This window comes from Ovis aries, chromosome 3 (assembly GCF_016772045.2).
Source record: "Ovis aries strain OAR_USU_Benz2616 breed Rambouillet chromosome 3, ARS-UI_Ramb_v3.0, whole genome shotgun sequence".
NCBI classification, from domain to species: domain Eukaryota; kingdom Metazoa; phylum Chordata; class Mammalia; order Artiodactyla; family Bovidae; genus Ovis; species Ovis aries.
The window spans coordinates 45,652,901-45,669,147 of NC_056056.1; the positions used below are offsets into that span (position 1 = coordinate 45,652,901).

At 41.1% G+C, this 16,247-nt stretch overlaps 1 long non-coding RNA gene across 1 annotated transcript; it reads left to right on the forward strand.

The window, feature by feature from the left end:
• The first annotated feature begins 10,149 nt into the window (after nt 1-10,149).
• Nucleotides 10,150-13,709, forward strand: LOC132659392 (uncharacterized). The gene is made up of 2 exons (XR_009599816.1): nt 10,150-10,254; nt 10,776-13,709. It is a non-coding gene; the product is annotated as an uncharacterized LOC132659392 (long non-coding RNA).
• The last annotated feature ends 2,538 nt before the right edge of the window (nt 13,710-16,247 follow it).

The following is a 16,247-nucleotide window of genomic DNA, read 5'->3' on the forward strand; positions in this document are numbered from 1 at the left end:
AAATAGCATATTCTCCTAAGCACTCTCCACACTGCCCGGTGTCAGTTGTCCAAAGAGGGTTTTGATACGGGTTGAACATTTTGTTTTGTTTTAAATCTTGGAAAAAATTCTAGTTGCATGGAATTTTTTCCCCAGAATTAATCATGAGTAGCATACTCTTTAGCCTTGTTCTTTGGGGAAGCAGAAAACAAAATAGCCATTGTAGGCCCCCTTTGTTTAAAACCAGAGACGAATGACGCTGTTCACCCCTCCCACTGTGCAGCCTTTGGGTACTGGTCTCTCTGGAGAGCACTGAGTACCCTGGGCGCTGAGTAAGCCCTTCCTCAACCCAAACTTGACTCCAAGGAGACAATTCCTATGACTGTCAATATTCTCAACAAGTTCTTCCAATCTGTTTTTAGAATGAAAATAGAAGACCAGCACATTCCTTTTATGTTTGTGCAAATGAAGCAGAGGCAAGAAGCTGGGGAAACTCTAGCAAAAGTCTTCAGTTGTATAACTTGAGTGATTTCCTAATGAAATCCTGAAAGATGAATTAAAACAATAGATTTACTTTGTTTTGCATTTCAAGATTATTTTTCTGGTATTTCCTACCGGTTGTGGAATCAATATTCTAATAACCAGTCTGTCTTTGTCAACCTCCGGTAATAGTGACTCAGACATAATGTTGGGATCCACTAAAATACTTTTTCTTCACAGAGTATGCTTTGTTTTAGAGGGGTCATCATTAGCTCACTTACTGTTCACTGTGGAACATGTTATTCACCACAAAATCATCTAATTAAAAAGATAATTTCCCATAATGTGAAATTTCAGGCAACTCAGCATCAGCTGAGGAATACTGTGGCAGTACTATTATGCACACCGCACTGCACCGATTCATGCTTGACTCAGATTTAATCAGGCATGTCTCAACTACAGAAAACACTGTTTCTCTCAAGACTTTAAGGACCAGGAGCTTGTATTGCTGCAGGGTACGGATGCATGGTACCTACATAAAGCCCCTAACCTGCCTCAAAACCTGCTTTTTACCTAATATATGGGTCCTTAACTAAAAAGTGAAAGTAATCTCTCTTCCATTTCCCTCTCCCTGAGATTGCCTCTGCACCAGGGTCCCTGCTGTTTCTCTTGCAAGAGGATCACTGTAGAAGAATATCAGGGCCTCTAGAAACTTAGGGCTTACCTAAGGGAAGAGAGGGAAGGAATTATATGAAGCAGGAACAGCTTCAGGGAGCTGTTTTCAGGAGCAAAGCCAGTGAGGGGTGGGCCTTCACTTTGGTAAACACGCCTTGGAAACAAATAACAAATATAAAAAAGAGAAGGGAGAAAAAAAAAAATTTCTAGGAAAGTACAGTGATCATCTGTTATTCTTATCTTAGTATGGTTAGGTTCAGCCAGATTGCTTTCCTGCTTATAAATCAGCTGTACCAAGAAGATGGAATTTGTTTGCTGAGGAAAGAAAAGTAGATAATTCTGGAACACAGCACTCTTAGGGAAGTGGGTCATGGGTGTGTGTGGATATCATGAGGGCAAAGGACACTCTGGGAGAGGGAGAAAGAAAGGAGAGAAATGCCCAGATCAAACATCACTGATTTCAGTTTGTGGCCTAAGCAGGGAGTTCATTCTTCTCTTCTCTTTCTCCTTTATCTCCTTCTTTTCATGTTCTTCTTTCTCCTCTCCTCTGAGATTTGAGCCAGTAGCCCTTGCTCCCAGGAGCAAGAATGTAAACCAACATTATTAGTAGGAGAATTTAGCAGCACTATTCATTAAGTTGGCTTTTCTGAGAGTATGCTAGGAACCTGATTGCTATAGTAACTCATTATCATAATAATATTATTAATGCCTAACAATCAATCATTATAATAACTATTACTATCATTCTCTTCCTCCTCCTCATTATCAAGGCTTCTTTGGGGAGTTTTATGCCAAATTTCAAATTTTAAACACTGCAGCTCCCAGGCTGGACAATGAGAAAATTCAAGGATTGTGGGCAAACAGGCAGGGTGCTGGGTATAGAGGTTAAGTTGGGCCCTGAACCTCAGGGTCAGGCCAAGAAGGGAGTGGAGTTGAAATCTGATCTGTGCTCTGCTCTCCAGGCTGAACAACTTGGCTCATAGCAGCATCTGCAAGGAAGATAGTACCTCTTTTCTCATCTGAACACAGTCTATGGGCTGGGTATGGCCCTGAGCCTAGGACAGGTCTAGCACTGATCACCAGAGCCAGGAAAAGCATGCACAGGAGATGCTAAGCCTCTCTAGGGAAGTTTCAAAACCATAAATTGGGGCTGTTAAGGCTAAGCATTTGGGGGAATGGTAGGAAGGAAATACGCAATGAAGTGTTTAGGTTCAGGACTGTGACTTCCTTTCTTGCCACTCTCAGGCAGTTTTCACTACCTCATCTTCATCTCTGGTGTCTTCAAGGTACTGCTCGGCTTGTGCCATTAATACTTTTCCTAAGATTTTTAGAAAATTCAGTTCAGTCATATGCTGGGTCCTAACTGTACTGAATGGGCTTCTCAGGTAGCACAAGCGGTAAAGAACCCGCCTGCCAATGCAGGAGATGTAAGAGACACAGGTTTGATCCCTGGATCGGGAAGATCCTCTGGAGGAGGGCATGGCAACCCACTCTGGTATTCTTGCCTGGAGAATCCCATGGACAGAGGAGCCTGGCAGGCTACAGTCCATGGGGTCACACAGAGATGAACACGACTGAAGCAACTTAGCATGTATGTACACATCTGTATTGAATAAGCTTTTAGAATTTCCCGTTTATCTCCACATGCCTCTTTCATATTCTTATCTTTAATGACTAAAGTAAAGTTTGGTCCTTTAACCAGTAATCGGATTTGCTTGATTCCTGATTTGGCCTGAGACATCTTTAAGCAAAGCTTATTAGAAAGTGAGTTAGAGTGTGGCTCATGAGTCTGGAGGCTGCGAAGGATGTTACAGCTGCTGCAGAGAGACAAGCAGGCTTTGTTTGCACTGAACCAGAGCAGTGTCTCATGCTCTTCCTTGCTCTCTGTTAAGCACTTCATCTTTATCTGCTCTTGAACAAAGCATGGCCTGTGCAGGCAGTCTGTGGCAAGCATAGTGATTCAGCCTATCCTCCCAGAGGGTGGCAACAGTGAAGAATGTCTAAATATTTATTTCAGATATCATCCATCCTATAGTCCTCCACATTCAAAAATTTTCCAGTTTAAAATATCTGTGACCCTGAAATTCAGAAGACTTATGCAATAAAACAGCGAAAGAGTTCATTTTGGGGGGCTCCAAAATCACTGCAGATGGTGACTGCAGCCATGAAATTAAAAGATGCTTGCTCCTTGGAAGAAAAGCTATGACCATCCTAGACAGCATATTAAAAAGCAGAGACATTACTTTGCTAACCAATGTCCGTCTAGTCAAAGCTATGGTGTTTCCAAGAGTCATGTATGAGTATGAGTTGGACCATAAAGAAGGCTGAGCGCCAAAGAATTGATGCTTTTGAACTGTGGTGTTGGAAAAGACTCTGGAGAGTCTCTTGGACTGCAAGGAGATCCAACCAGTCCATCCTAAAGGAAACCAGTCCTGTTTCATTGGAAGGACTGATGCTGAAGCAGAAACTCCAATACTTTGACCACCTGATGTAAAGAACTGACTCCTTGGAAAAGATCCTGATGCTAGGAAAGATTGAAGGCAGGAGGAGAAGGGGCCAACAGAGGATGAGATGGTTGGATGGCATCACCGACTCAATGGACATGAGTTTGAGCAAGCTCCAGGAGTTGGTGATAGACAGGGAAGCCTAGTGTGCTGCAGTCCATGTGGTCACAAAGAGTCAGACATGACTGAGCAACTGAACTGATGCAATAAGAGACCAGGCAAATGGACTCAAGTGTCACAATCATGGCCAGGCTGACGCAGACCACACAGCTGGCCCTCTTTGGAATAGCACCGAGAAGGAAGACTGCTTGGAGCAAGATTGTCACATATGACTGTGCACAGTGGTGAGGGTCCCCTGTGGAGTAGAAGACTATGAATGGAGGTGCAGTTGACAGAAGCAGCTAATTTACCTATAGCAACGAACAGTCCCAAAGTCTCAGTGGCTCAACCCAACAAAAGTTCTTTGCTTGTGCCAAATGTCCAGTATGGGTCAGCAGTGGGATCCAGGCTGAGCTACTCCAACTCAACATGTGCTTCTACAGTGTCCTCAGCAGGAAGAAGAAAATAATGAATCATGCAACTGGCCCTTAAAGCTTCTGAGTGAAAGTGACAACTGTCACTTATGCTTTTATCATTGGCCAAAGCAAGTCCCGTGTACACATCTAATTACGAAGGAAGCAAAGAAATACAATCTACCACATATCCAGAAGGAGAATGGCATGGGAATACTTGGAACAATCTTAATGACGATCACCATGGTCCCATTTGGAAGGGCTCAGTGCTACCTTTGTGTTCAAGTAGCTCTCAACTGAGATCAAGAGAAATGATTTTCACATTTATAAGTCTGATAACCACCTCCTAACTCAAGCACTTTGTTTCTAGACATAGGTCTTCTGGACAATTATCTAGAAAGAAAAGCAGTAAATAACTCCTCCAGCAGGTTCACTATATTTTAATCTATAAAATAAAGAATTGTGGGGCTTCCCTGGTGGCTCAGTGGTAAAGAACACACCTGTCAATGCAAGAAACATGGGATCAATTCCTGGTCCAGGAGAATCTCACATACCACGGAGCAACTAAGCCCATGTGCCACAACTCTTGAGCCTGTGCTCTAGAACCTGGGAGCTGCCACTACTGAAGCCCGTGTGCCCTAGAGTCTGTGCTCCACAACAAGAGAAGCCACTGCAGTGAGAAGCCCATGCACCACAACAGCAGAGGGGGGCCCCACTCTTTGCAACTAGAGAAAAAAGCTGGCACAGCAACAAAGACCAAGCATAGCCAAAACTAAATCAACAGATAAATATTTATAAAGCCAGGTACTTTTTTTAAAAATTAAGAATTCAGTAAACACAGATGCCATTATTGAGAAATAACATAATGGAGAGACTGATTCTTCCAGGTAGTGGACACTAATTAATTGCTTCCCTGGTGGCTCAGACGGCAAAGAATCTGCCTACAATGGAGGAGACTCCGGTTTGATCCCTGGGTTCGGAGGATCTCCTGGAGAAGGAAATGGCTTCCCACCTCAGTACTCTTGCTTGGAGAATTCCATGGACAGAGGAGCCTGGCAGGCTACAGTCCATGGTTTCGCAGAGAGTCGAAGTCGACTGAGCAACTAACGCTTTCTTTCCGAGCAGACACTAATTGTCTGAAGGACCTCCTCCTTCTGAGGACGGCCCCTCCATCCCACATTCAGGTCACATGCTAAAGGTGGTGGGAATCTGGCACCCATTCTGTACAACATGATCGTCCTCACAAAACAGAGCATAGTGGATCAGAGTGGACATATGACCAAAGCTGGGCCAGAGCCTCTTCCCTAGAAATCTGGTGTTTGGTCTAATATAACACTATCAGGAAACAAGGACTTTGACTAATTGGTCTGGGTTATCTGTTGATTAGAGAGATAACTGAGACTGTTAGTGCTAACTATCCATGTGATACTTTCCAGTTTCCAATTCCCCTTGCAGTTAGATGGGGGCCATGGGAATAAGTTCTGGTTAATGGGAAATGGACAGAAGCAATACAAGCCATTTTGGGAGCTTTGCTATTGAAAACAACCTTCATATCACTCTACTCTGTTTCCCCACCACATTGACCTTGGAGGCTACATGTTCCAGATGATGCATAGAAAATCATGACATGAGTGAGGGAAAAACAAAAATCTTTGTGGCTTAGGATTTATTTCTTGCTTCAGCAAAGCCTAGACTATCCTGACTAACACAGAACCAACAAAGGAGTGGCCTCATTCTGCCAGGAAGCAAAGAAAGGTTGATCTGTAAAGCAGAAGAGAAAGGATGTACGTATACATGCAGAGGGAAGCAGAGCTGGGAAAGAGTCACTGGGTCCTTCTAATTCCTGGTTCCAATCCCTTCATGAGGGTAAATCATAGTTTTATCCTTGGCTTCTGTGATCCCTTGTATCCTTATTACAGTAAATTTCCTGCTTTTACTATGCTTCTATCAAAGAATTTCTGCCCTTTGCAACCAAGAAAGAATGTTATAACTAACCTGTCATATCTCAGTGCTTCAGTTCATGTTTTACTCATTCCACCATGAAAATAACTAAGAAGTTAATAGGTATGGTTCTGACTTAGATTTCCATTTCTTTCATGCCAGAAATGCCAAGAACTACAGCATTTAGTCTTTTCCAGATATAATCCATAGCAGCCAATCCTTAAGACACAACTTCCAAACTATGGGTCTTGTTTATTGATCCAAAATTTGAATAATGGTGGGCAATCTCTTCAGTTTTATTGGTTACAAATGACCAGCTGACAAGTTGCTCAACTTCTGCAATTAGAGTAAAATTCTAGAGCGATCAAGAAAGGGTTGCTTGTTCAAGAAGAACAGTTAAGGAATTGACTGGCTCTTCAGAACCTGTGCCAACTTCCTTTCTACAGGTGGGCTGGATAGTGGATACCTTTATGAAAGGAAAACCATCATCTTAGGAAGAAAAACTCTTTCTCTGCCATGAACAAGCTGAATGCAATCACAGAAACTGCAGACAGAAGAGCTTTTGATGACAGATATTATTGATGTCTGATGCCTTCAAAGGCATTCCAGGAAAGGTGAAGGAATAATTATGACTAACAATAGCTCATGCTTCTTCCAGGATGTTACTCACTGGACCAATGGATCACTTGAGAAATGTGTCAGTGAGTCAAGCTCAGTTTGGCGAAAAAGATCCCAGGTCTCTAGGATCTTTACATTGAAATGAGTAAACCTCAAGTGAATATGTACTAGGGGAGAAGTAAAGGCAGAAGAGTTTGATGGTTAAAAAAAAAACCAGAATATGCTCTTTCAGTCTTCCCATCCATCATCTCACCCCATACATCTAAGCAAAATGAAATTATCAAGGCCAGTGAAAAAAATCTTGAGCATACCCTTAAGAAGGATAAAGGACTCAGATGAAGGAGAGGAGGAAACACCAGTAGGAAGTGTAATAACTCACCAAATGTCTGAAACATGAGCCTATAATTTTATATTGCAAGTTATTCAATAATAATGGTGACAAACAAAAAGGAGGTTGGACTGAATGGTGTACGGTATAGCTCAAGGGCCAAATGTGGCATTGATTAAATTTATCCTATGATAATGGCACTAACATTCACTGTTTTATTTTTTGCTGTATCATGCATTCAGAAGAATCTATTAAAATACAGACACAGTTTAAAGAAGAATAAAAAACCAATACCTATGTATTCATCACCTAGCCTAGTTTAAGAATAAAATACAGGAAGTGCCCTACATATGAACCTTCAAGTTGTGTACTTTCAAAGATGCAAATGTGCATTCCATCAACATCAGGTGTGAATGAAATTACAGCTTGCCATCCGTCTTCTATTGCTGAGGATCCTTCAGCTCTACCATCTCTCACCTCTCCCTCCTCCAGTCAGTAATTCTTCTTGCCTGTTCACTTGATGCTGGCCAGTATGTCAGCTGTTATACTATTGCACTTTTCAATGTGCCATATTGTAAGATTTTAAATGTTTTGTGTGTGTGTGTGTGTGTGTATTATTTGTATGAAAAGTATTATAAACCTATTACAGCACAGTACTATGAAGCCGATTGTGTTAGTTGGGTACCTAGGCTAACTTTGTTGGACTTAACGAACAAACTGGACTTACGAATGTGCTCTCGGAACAGAACTCGTACATATGTAGGGGACTTACTGTATACAGGAGAATTGTGCAGCTTATATGCAAATATTACACCATTTTATATAAGGAATTTGAGCATCTGAGGGTTTTAGTGTCCACAGGAGTCCAGTCCAATCCCCTGCTGATGCTCAGTATGAGTGTATGTATGCATTCAACCCACCATCTAAGCTCAGAACACCACAAGCTTTCTTTAAGCAGTCTTTAAAGAACTTGCTGTCACTTGTTTTTACTGACTCAGTTGTACTGATGATGGAGCTGGCGCATTAGCATGGCATTGACAGCTATCTTCAGACCTAAGCATGCAACTTCCCTGGTGCAGTGGATGAAAATCCACTTGCCAATGCAGGGGACATGTGTTGATCCCTGGTCCTGGAAGATTCCATATGCCACAGAGCAACTGAGTATGTGCACTACAATTACTGAAGCCCATATGCCTAGAGCCCGTGCTCTGCAACAAGAGAAGTCACTGTAATGAGAAGCTAGAGCACTGCAAGAGTAGCCCCTGTGCTCACAACAGTTAGAGAAAACCCAAGCAAAGCAACACAGTGCAGCCAAAAACAAACAAATAACATTTTAAAAAATCTAAGCAGAGCTTCTGCTGGTGGCTTGATGTGGGAAACAGCCATAGGATTTTCTGCTCAGTAATTGTTTCTCTTCTCCAGTAGCCCCCCAGCTCCACCACCTCAGGAACAGACATATTCTCATATGATCTCACATGAACACTAGAGTTAATTGACTTAAGGAAAGCCATTACCCAAGTTGGGCCAATGACTCTCTTCTCTGGGATTCTTGGATATCAGCCAAAGAAAACATCATTGGTGGCAAGTTCTAAGAAATAAATTCCTCCTCTCCTACTACCCAGGTTTTGTTATAGGTCAGGTTTACCTGCATCATTCTTTCTTCAAGATCTATTATCTCTTAGAGGGTTCCTCAGGATTCTCTCTCCCCACGTAAGAATAGATACTCAATCCAACCTGTTCATCAGACATCTAAATTCTAGCTTTTAAGTTTAGATTAAAGCTAGGAAATCTCTTCCCACTATATCCATTGTTTCATATCCATAGACTCCTTCAGAAATACTTAACAGAAACAATTTGGCTTTTCTAGCAGTCCCTTCCAGAGACCTGATATACATCAAGGCTAAGGTGACAGAGGGGGCCTTTTATGAAGCAACTCAAACATATACACAAAGGGACATACTAAAATGAGGTTAATCTGAGCACTGTGAGAAGTTAAATTTCTTTGCTTTCCACCATTGCGATTCAAAGCCCCTTCCTCCTGCACATCCTCACATAACGCCATACCTCCAGCATGGAACAGGATCCCAGTGAAGAAATGAAACTCCAGAAGAGAGGGGATTAGTTAGGAGCAAGTGGGAGTTCAGAGCTCTCATCTTCTATAATGCTGATGATTTAGGAGACAGCACAGTTTTTTTCCCACAAGGGAAGTAGGGTTTAAAAGTGTTTTAATATCAAAACGCAAATTTCACCAGTGATTAAAAAAATTTTCCCTTGGGAAACTCTTAGTGAAGTAGAAAAGGTATGACTTTGGATCCAAACAGTTTTGAAACCTATATTCACATACTGTGACCTGGGCAAATTGTTTGATCTCTCTTGCCTCAGTTTCTTCACATGAGAAACAAGGATTAAAGGCATGAGGATTTTGAAAGAGATAGTTTAAAGGGGGCCTGGCATGTGGTTGTGCTCTATAAATGTGTTATACATTCTTTCCTGTTTTTCTCATCTGCTACCAAGGGCACTAAAATATTAGAGCTTGTTCTATATACTAAATATTCCCAAGAGTATTAAAGGAGGAAACATCAGCAAAGGCAAAAAAGATTCACCAGAGGGGAATCTTTGAGAAGGGGACTCCTTACAGATTTATATTTGAAAAGGGAAAAATAACTAATAAGTCAGGCATGGTAGAGGGAGGTTTAACCTGGACTTTTTTTTTTTTTTCCCTCAGAGTGTTTATAATATTAACCACCAAGCCCCTGATCCCAATGCATTAAAAAAAAAAAACAGACATAATACCAATATTAGTTTGGTAACACTTTTTGAGTCACTTGATCCCTTTGACACTTTTCCCCAGAAAACTCACGTGTGTATTTGTACTTAACACAACTCCACACTGGGGTAGTCTCTGCACCCTCTGAAATAATGAACTCTGACCTACATAAGCACTTTGACTTCACTCTGGTCCTTCCCCTCCTCAGCTCCCCACACCACCTGCTTTCAAGTAGAGTCTGGCAAGAAGCACTGGGCTGGCGGAGGGCTGGATGTTAGCAGGATACGTGGAGTGGAGTCAGTGGTGGCGACAGGGTGAAAGTGCAGGGCAGCGTGCCCTCCAGCCGTTCCTGCTCCGGTGTGCCAGGAAAGCGGCAGCAGCAGACGCAGAGAGATGAGCAGAGGCAGAGAGACGAGCAGAGCAGAGAGAGCCACGCAGCAGAAATCTCAGGTCTCAGGGGACCCTCACGAGGCATGGGCAGTGCCTCCCGGCAGGGCAGCTCCCACATAGGATGGGAGAGGCAAGAGGGCAGGGTGAACCCCGCCCTTCTGGAGAACTGAGAGAAGGCAGTCATATAAGTCCCAAGCGCGGGGACAAGAATTTGCACTAGAATCTGGGTGATTTTCTTCCTCCTCGGTGAGAAGGGTCCTGCCATGCCCAGTCTAGGGGTGTCTTGTCTAGGAGTGAGCAGGGACAGAAAAGTAGCTGAGACCCCCTCATATTTGTCAGACATGATGGAGGGAAGTTTAATATGGGCTTTATTTTAAACCAGAAAGTCCCAGACCCCAGTGCATTTGAAATACAACCCCCACAAAACACTGATATTAATTTAGTAACATTCTTTGAGTCAGTGATTTCTTTGCCAAGCTGCTCCACGATGGATAGGACCCGTAAGGCTAGTGGACCTGCTGCAGGGGGTGGGACCATCCCTAACCAAGCGACCTGGAATTACTGCAAACTGTGCTTTCCAGGTGGTGCTAGTGGTAAAGAACCGGCCAATGCAAGACACATAAGAGGAGCGGGTCGACCCCTGGATGGAGAAGATCCCTTGGAGGAGAGCATGGCAACCCACTCCAGTTAGTCTTGCCTGGAGAATCTCATGGACAGAGGAGCCTGGCAGGGGCTACAATCCATAGGGTCACAAAGAGTCGGATATGACTGCAGGGACTTAGCATGAAAGCACATGCACCCGCAGAGTGGGGCAGACTGGCACCCCTCAGAAGCCTTTGAGGCTAGGTTAGAGGGCTTTGAGGGTAGGTTAAGGTAAGTGAGATGCCTCCTGGGGTCAGGAGCTGAGTTGGACTTCTGGGCAGGATTGGTGGGAAGGGTCATCTGCCCCCCTCCTTGCGAGGTAGGAGTCAAAGGGGTGGAAGGGCGGATGGTTATCGTCCCTGGGCATGACCCTTGTCCCCAGATCTAAAGGGAGAACAGGCAGACCAGCTAATCATTCTGTAAACTGTTCAGTGTACAAGGCCTAAAACAGATACCTCAGGCTGCTTGCACTAATAAATAACAACTGCATCCCTCAGTCCTGTGGGGTAGGGAGGTACAAAGTGGAATACTTAAAAACAAGATTAAAAAAATAAAAATCACAGTTGGTCCTTAAAATTAACTCACCTGCCCTCATTTTACCCATTAAAATGGTTGTTTTACTTCCACTTTTACAATGGAAGTAACTGGTGCTGAGAGGTTGCTCAAGGTCACACAGTTAATAATTGACAGAATCAAGATCTGAACTAGGTCTGACCCCAGACAGTGTCCTTAGCTGGGGTGGCAATCCCTCCTCAAAAATGAGGCAGATATACTTCACCAATAGTGGAAAAAACAGCCCCTCTCCAAATAAAGATGCTGGGTACCTGTATCTTGCCGAGGTACCTGGGAAAACTACTGCCTTCCTTTCTTTTCTGACCACAAGAATGTCTTTGCTCGGAGATATTTACACCTTCCCCCTTTTGAGACAGCTTATTTGGTTGCAATCATAGACTGCAGTCTGTGAAGCTCAGTTTTGTTCTTTTTTGAATCTAACTGGACCTATGATGTGGACCTAACTAGCCGGAGTTCGGACCAAATGATCCAACCTGGCATTACTGACAAATGATGCACAGTCCCTTCCAATAAATACAGACTTTCAAACTGCCTTGGTCATGTAGCTATCAATTATCCAACCACTCTACAGATGCTTAATGAGTATCTCTGCCTTTCCCCATGCCAATCTACTCTTTCCTCTGCCAGAAATTTTTTTTTTTTCAAACATGGTTAAGATCCAGTTTCTCCTTTGCTTAAAAGCCCTCAGTGGTTTCCCACCATGTACAGGACGAAGACAAGTCTTGTCACAAGAGCCTTCTGACTGTCCCTGCAGCTCTTAAGTTTGGAGCAAAGACAAAGTGAAACTCCAAAGTGGAGCCAAGTGTTTTAAATAGCTGCAAGAGTACCAATTCTTGTCCTCGGATCCTATGTGAGAATAATCAGAGTGTCAAGTATAAATAGTAAATCAAATCCTTCACTCCTCAGCCCTAGAGTGTTTCTAACAAGGAAATGTGGGCTGCTAGGAGTGATGGATTCTGTTTTGAAATATGAGCCGGGGAAGCTTTGGGAAATAGTTAACTGGAAATAGAAAAACAAGGCCAAAGCAAAAAGGAAATGTAAATATTCTGGGTTTAAAGGTCAATGTCATTGCTGGGTTCATGCTTCAAAGATTACTCTGGATTTCCGGGTAGACAGAGAAAGAAGGCAAGCAGATTACATTCTTTGAATTTTTTTAATATAAAAGAGGAAACTTTCAACTATTGAAACAAGCAGTTATTTTATGTTGTTTTTATCTTTGTCTTCATTAATTTTTATCTTTGTCTTTTTAAATTGTCAAATTAGTGCATGTCTTTTGTAAACAATCCAAATAACACACCCATCTATACAATAGTGAGTGTATGCCCCCTTACTTCCATTACCCTTCTCAAGAAGGAAACCCTAACCCCTGAGACTAGCCATCTATTTCTAGAGGTTTTATGGTTTTTAATTTTGCAATCAGAAGTACTTACATAGCTTTCATAGAATGTGGGGGTTTTGTTCACTTCCTTTAACAATATATATATATCATTTTTACTATGTTCTTTTGTAACTTGCATTTTCACTTAGAGTATGAGGTACATCCATCTTTATCCATACCTATATCTAAATCTATATATGTATCTATAATTTATATATATCTCTTTCATTTTAATGTCAGTAATACTCCATTATATGAAAGTAGCATAATTTATTCAACCATTCCTCTATTAATTTATTTTTATTTTCTAGTCTTATAAATAACGAGCATCCTTGTACATAGATTTTTGTGTGGATATATAAATATTAGTGGAGGACAGGGAAGCATGGCTTGCTGCAGTCCACAGCGTCACAAAAGAATCAGACATGACTTAGTGACTGAATACTGAATAACAACATGAGTATTTCTGTGGAAAGATTTACAGAAGTGGAACTGAGGGATCACATTTAAAATTTTGATCAATTTTCTTAAAAAAGACTGTACTGATCTATACTCTCAGCAATAGTGTTTGAGAGTGCCCATTTCCCTGTTCTCTTGCCAACACTAGATAATATCGACATTTTTCACTTTCTGGCACAAACTTCTAAATGGAATTTCTTCCAGCAAGGTCAATATAATTTAATCAAGAAAGGAGACCAATGATACGGTCTCATTTCTCTTGTTCTAGGGTGTTAGTTTTCAGGCTGTGCTCTGTGGAGCCCCAGGAATTCTAAAGGATGGGTGAGGCGGAGCACAAAAGGAAAAGATTGCCACCCTCTTGACCAGGGAAACTGAGTTTTTTTCTGTTTTACATGTTGCACTTTGGGATAAGATATTATTTGAAGGTAACATTTTGTTATTAAAAACAAGTTTGTAAACCACAGGTCTGGGCCTTGTTTCTTATTGAACCATTAGCAACTTGAAGAAGAATTGAAAATGGGTTCCTTCAAAGAAAAGAAGAAGGAATGTTAAAACAGTGAATCTCTAGCATACTCAAAATATTGTCATTTATAAATTAAGTGTATGGTGTGTGTGCCTGTGTGTGCTCAGTCATGTTTGACTCTTTGTGACCTCAGACTGTGGCCCACCAGGCTCCTCTGTCCAAGGGATTTTCCAGGCAAGAATACTGGAGCGGGTTGTCATTTCCTTCTCCAGGGCATCTTCCCAGTCCAGGAATCGAACTGGAAACTCCTGCTTTTGCAGATGGATTCCTCACTGCTGAGTCACCAGCATGCGCACAGCATTCCTGAGGAGTCAACTTTACTATAGATAGCATCCTGAGAAGGAAGGTAAGAAAAAGAGGGTTTTGAGTCACAAGGATTACAAACAATTTCAAAATGACGCAGTGAGCATCTTGTGTGGCCTAACAGCAGCCCTTCTTTGTCTCACTGGCTCCTCTCTTCTCTCTTTCCACTCTTCATCTTCCTTACTCTACCCCTCAACAGAGCCAAGAACCTTGAAGTATTTTGCTCTATGAAGCATTGCAGTTCAGCTTTTTCCAGCTCTTGCTCTCAAACTCCCAAGGCCAATCCTTTCCTAGTGCTCGTCTCATTTAAGTATCCCATGTAGTAGAATCCACCTTTTCTAGCAGGTAGTTTTCTTGAAAACACAGCATTAGAAATATGTTGTTTTTTTCCTCTACACCTCTGCTATTTCTTCCTAACTGAACACTGTCACTGTATTGCTTTAGTCCTGTTATTATTTTAAAATATATCTGGGCCCTCCAACCAAATGTTAAGCAGCCCACAGACAAGAACTCTGCTTTCTGTAGTTTTTAAATGCTCAGTCTCTGGCACCTGCCTCATAACTGCATAATGAATAACTAACTAATAATTATGAAATTAAAAGGTGAGTAAATGATAAGTGAATATAAGACCACCCCTGGATATTTTGAAAGATGTGACAGATATCTCCGTGCAAAGGCCATAAAATTAGTAATTCTTAGAAAGTTCAGTTAAAACATTTACACTTATTTTCAAGTTGTATTTATCTTTTAGGAGATACATAATGTGAGCTTATCCTACTCAAAATGTCTACTCCTTCACATTTCTTTTTTATGTTGGCCTTTACTCTTCTAAACTTTCTTTCTTACTTCTGCTATGAGCTAGATGTTATTTTTGTTTATTCCCTTCCTGCCTGGCCAGATAGGAAGGAAGCAGAGATGATTATCTATATCAATATAATATCTCCTCTTTCTGGGATCCCAAGAATAAAGAATACTATATAAAGTAGCATGCTATGTAAACCACGGCTTAGAATATCCTGTAGTGAACCATCGTAAAATATTACTTGAAATTCCTACAGGATCTTCTGCCTGCTATATTTAATTCCTAAATCTCATGTTATTAAAAAAAAAAAGTCTGTTTGCTCTTTCATCAATACTCACATTACAGAATTCTTTTCATCAAAACTGGCTTAGTTTGGACTGAGGAAGCAGGAACATATGATAAGTTATAATTTCTTATATTTGACCCTTTGCTACAAATTTAAGCCCATTAATAGCTCAAAGCTCAGACAGTAGACCCAATTCCATTGTGGATATATATAATTGTATACAGAAAGTATAGACTCTGCCCTATTCTGTTTGCTGTGAAGAAAAGTTTCATGCAACTACATGTTGCCTACAAGATACAGATTTAAGCACATACATAGGCTCAAGGGGATATAAGAAAATATTCCATTTAAGTAGAAGCCAGAAGAAAGTAGGTGAACTATATTTATATCAGACAAAATAGACTTCAAGCCAAAAATGGTAAGAGGGGGATCATTTGTCAAGAAGGTATAAAAATTATAAATATATACAACATTGGAATACCTAAATATTTTAAGAAAATAATAACAGATCTGAAGGGAGAAACTGACAACAGTACAATAATAGCAAAGGACTTCAATAGCCCCACTTTCAGCAATGGATAAATCATCTGGATAAAAGCTACAAGGAAATGCTGGACTTCAGTCATACAGTAGACCAAATGAACCTTAGAGACATTTATAAAACATTTCATTCAACAGTAGTAGAATACACATTCTTTGCAAGTGCATGTGGGACATTCTTTAGAATACATTATGTGATAGGCCACAAAGCAAGTCTTAGCAAATTTAAAAATACTAAAATCACACAAATTATTTTTGCCTATGATGATGGTATGAGACTAGAAATCAATAACATAAAGAAAATTCAAAAACTTGCAAGCATGTGGAAACAACCAGACTCGAATTGAAAGAGAAATTTTCAAAACTTAAATAAAAATGGAAAAACAATACATCAAACCCTCCGGATGTTGCAAAAACAATTCTGAGAGTGAATTTATAGCAATAAATACATATAATAAGAAAATAGCAAGATCGAAAATAAAAACCTAACTTTACATCTCTAGGAACTAGAATAAGAACAAAATAAGCTCAAAGTTAGCAGAAGGAG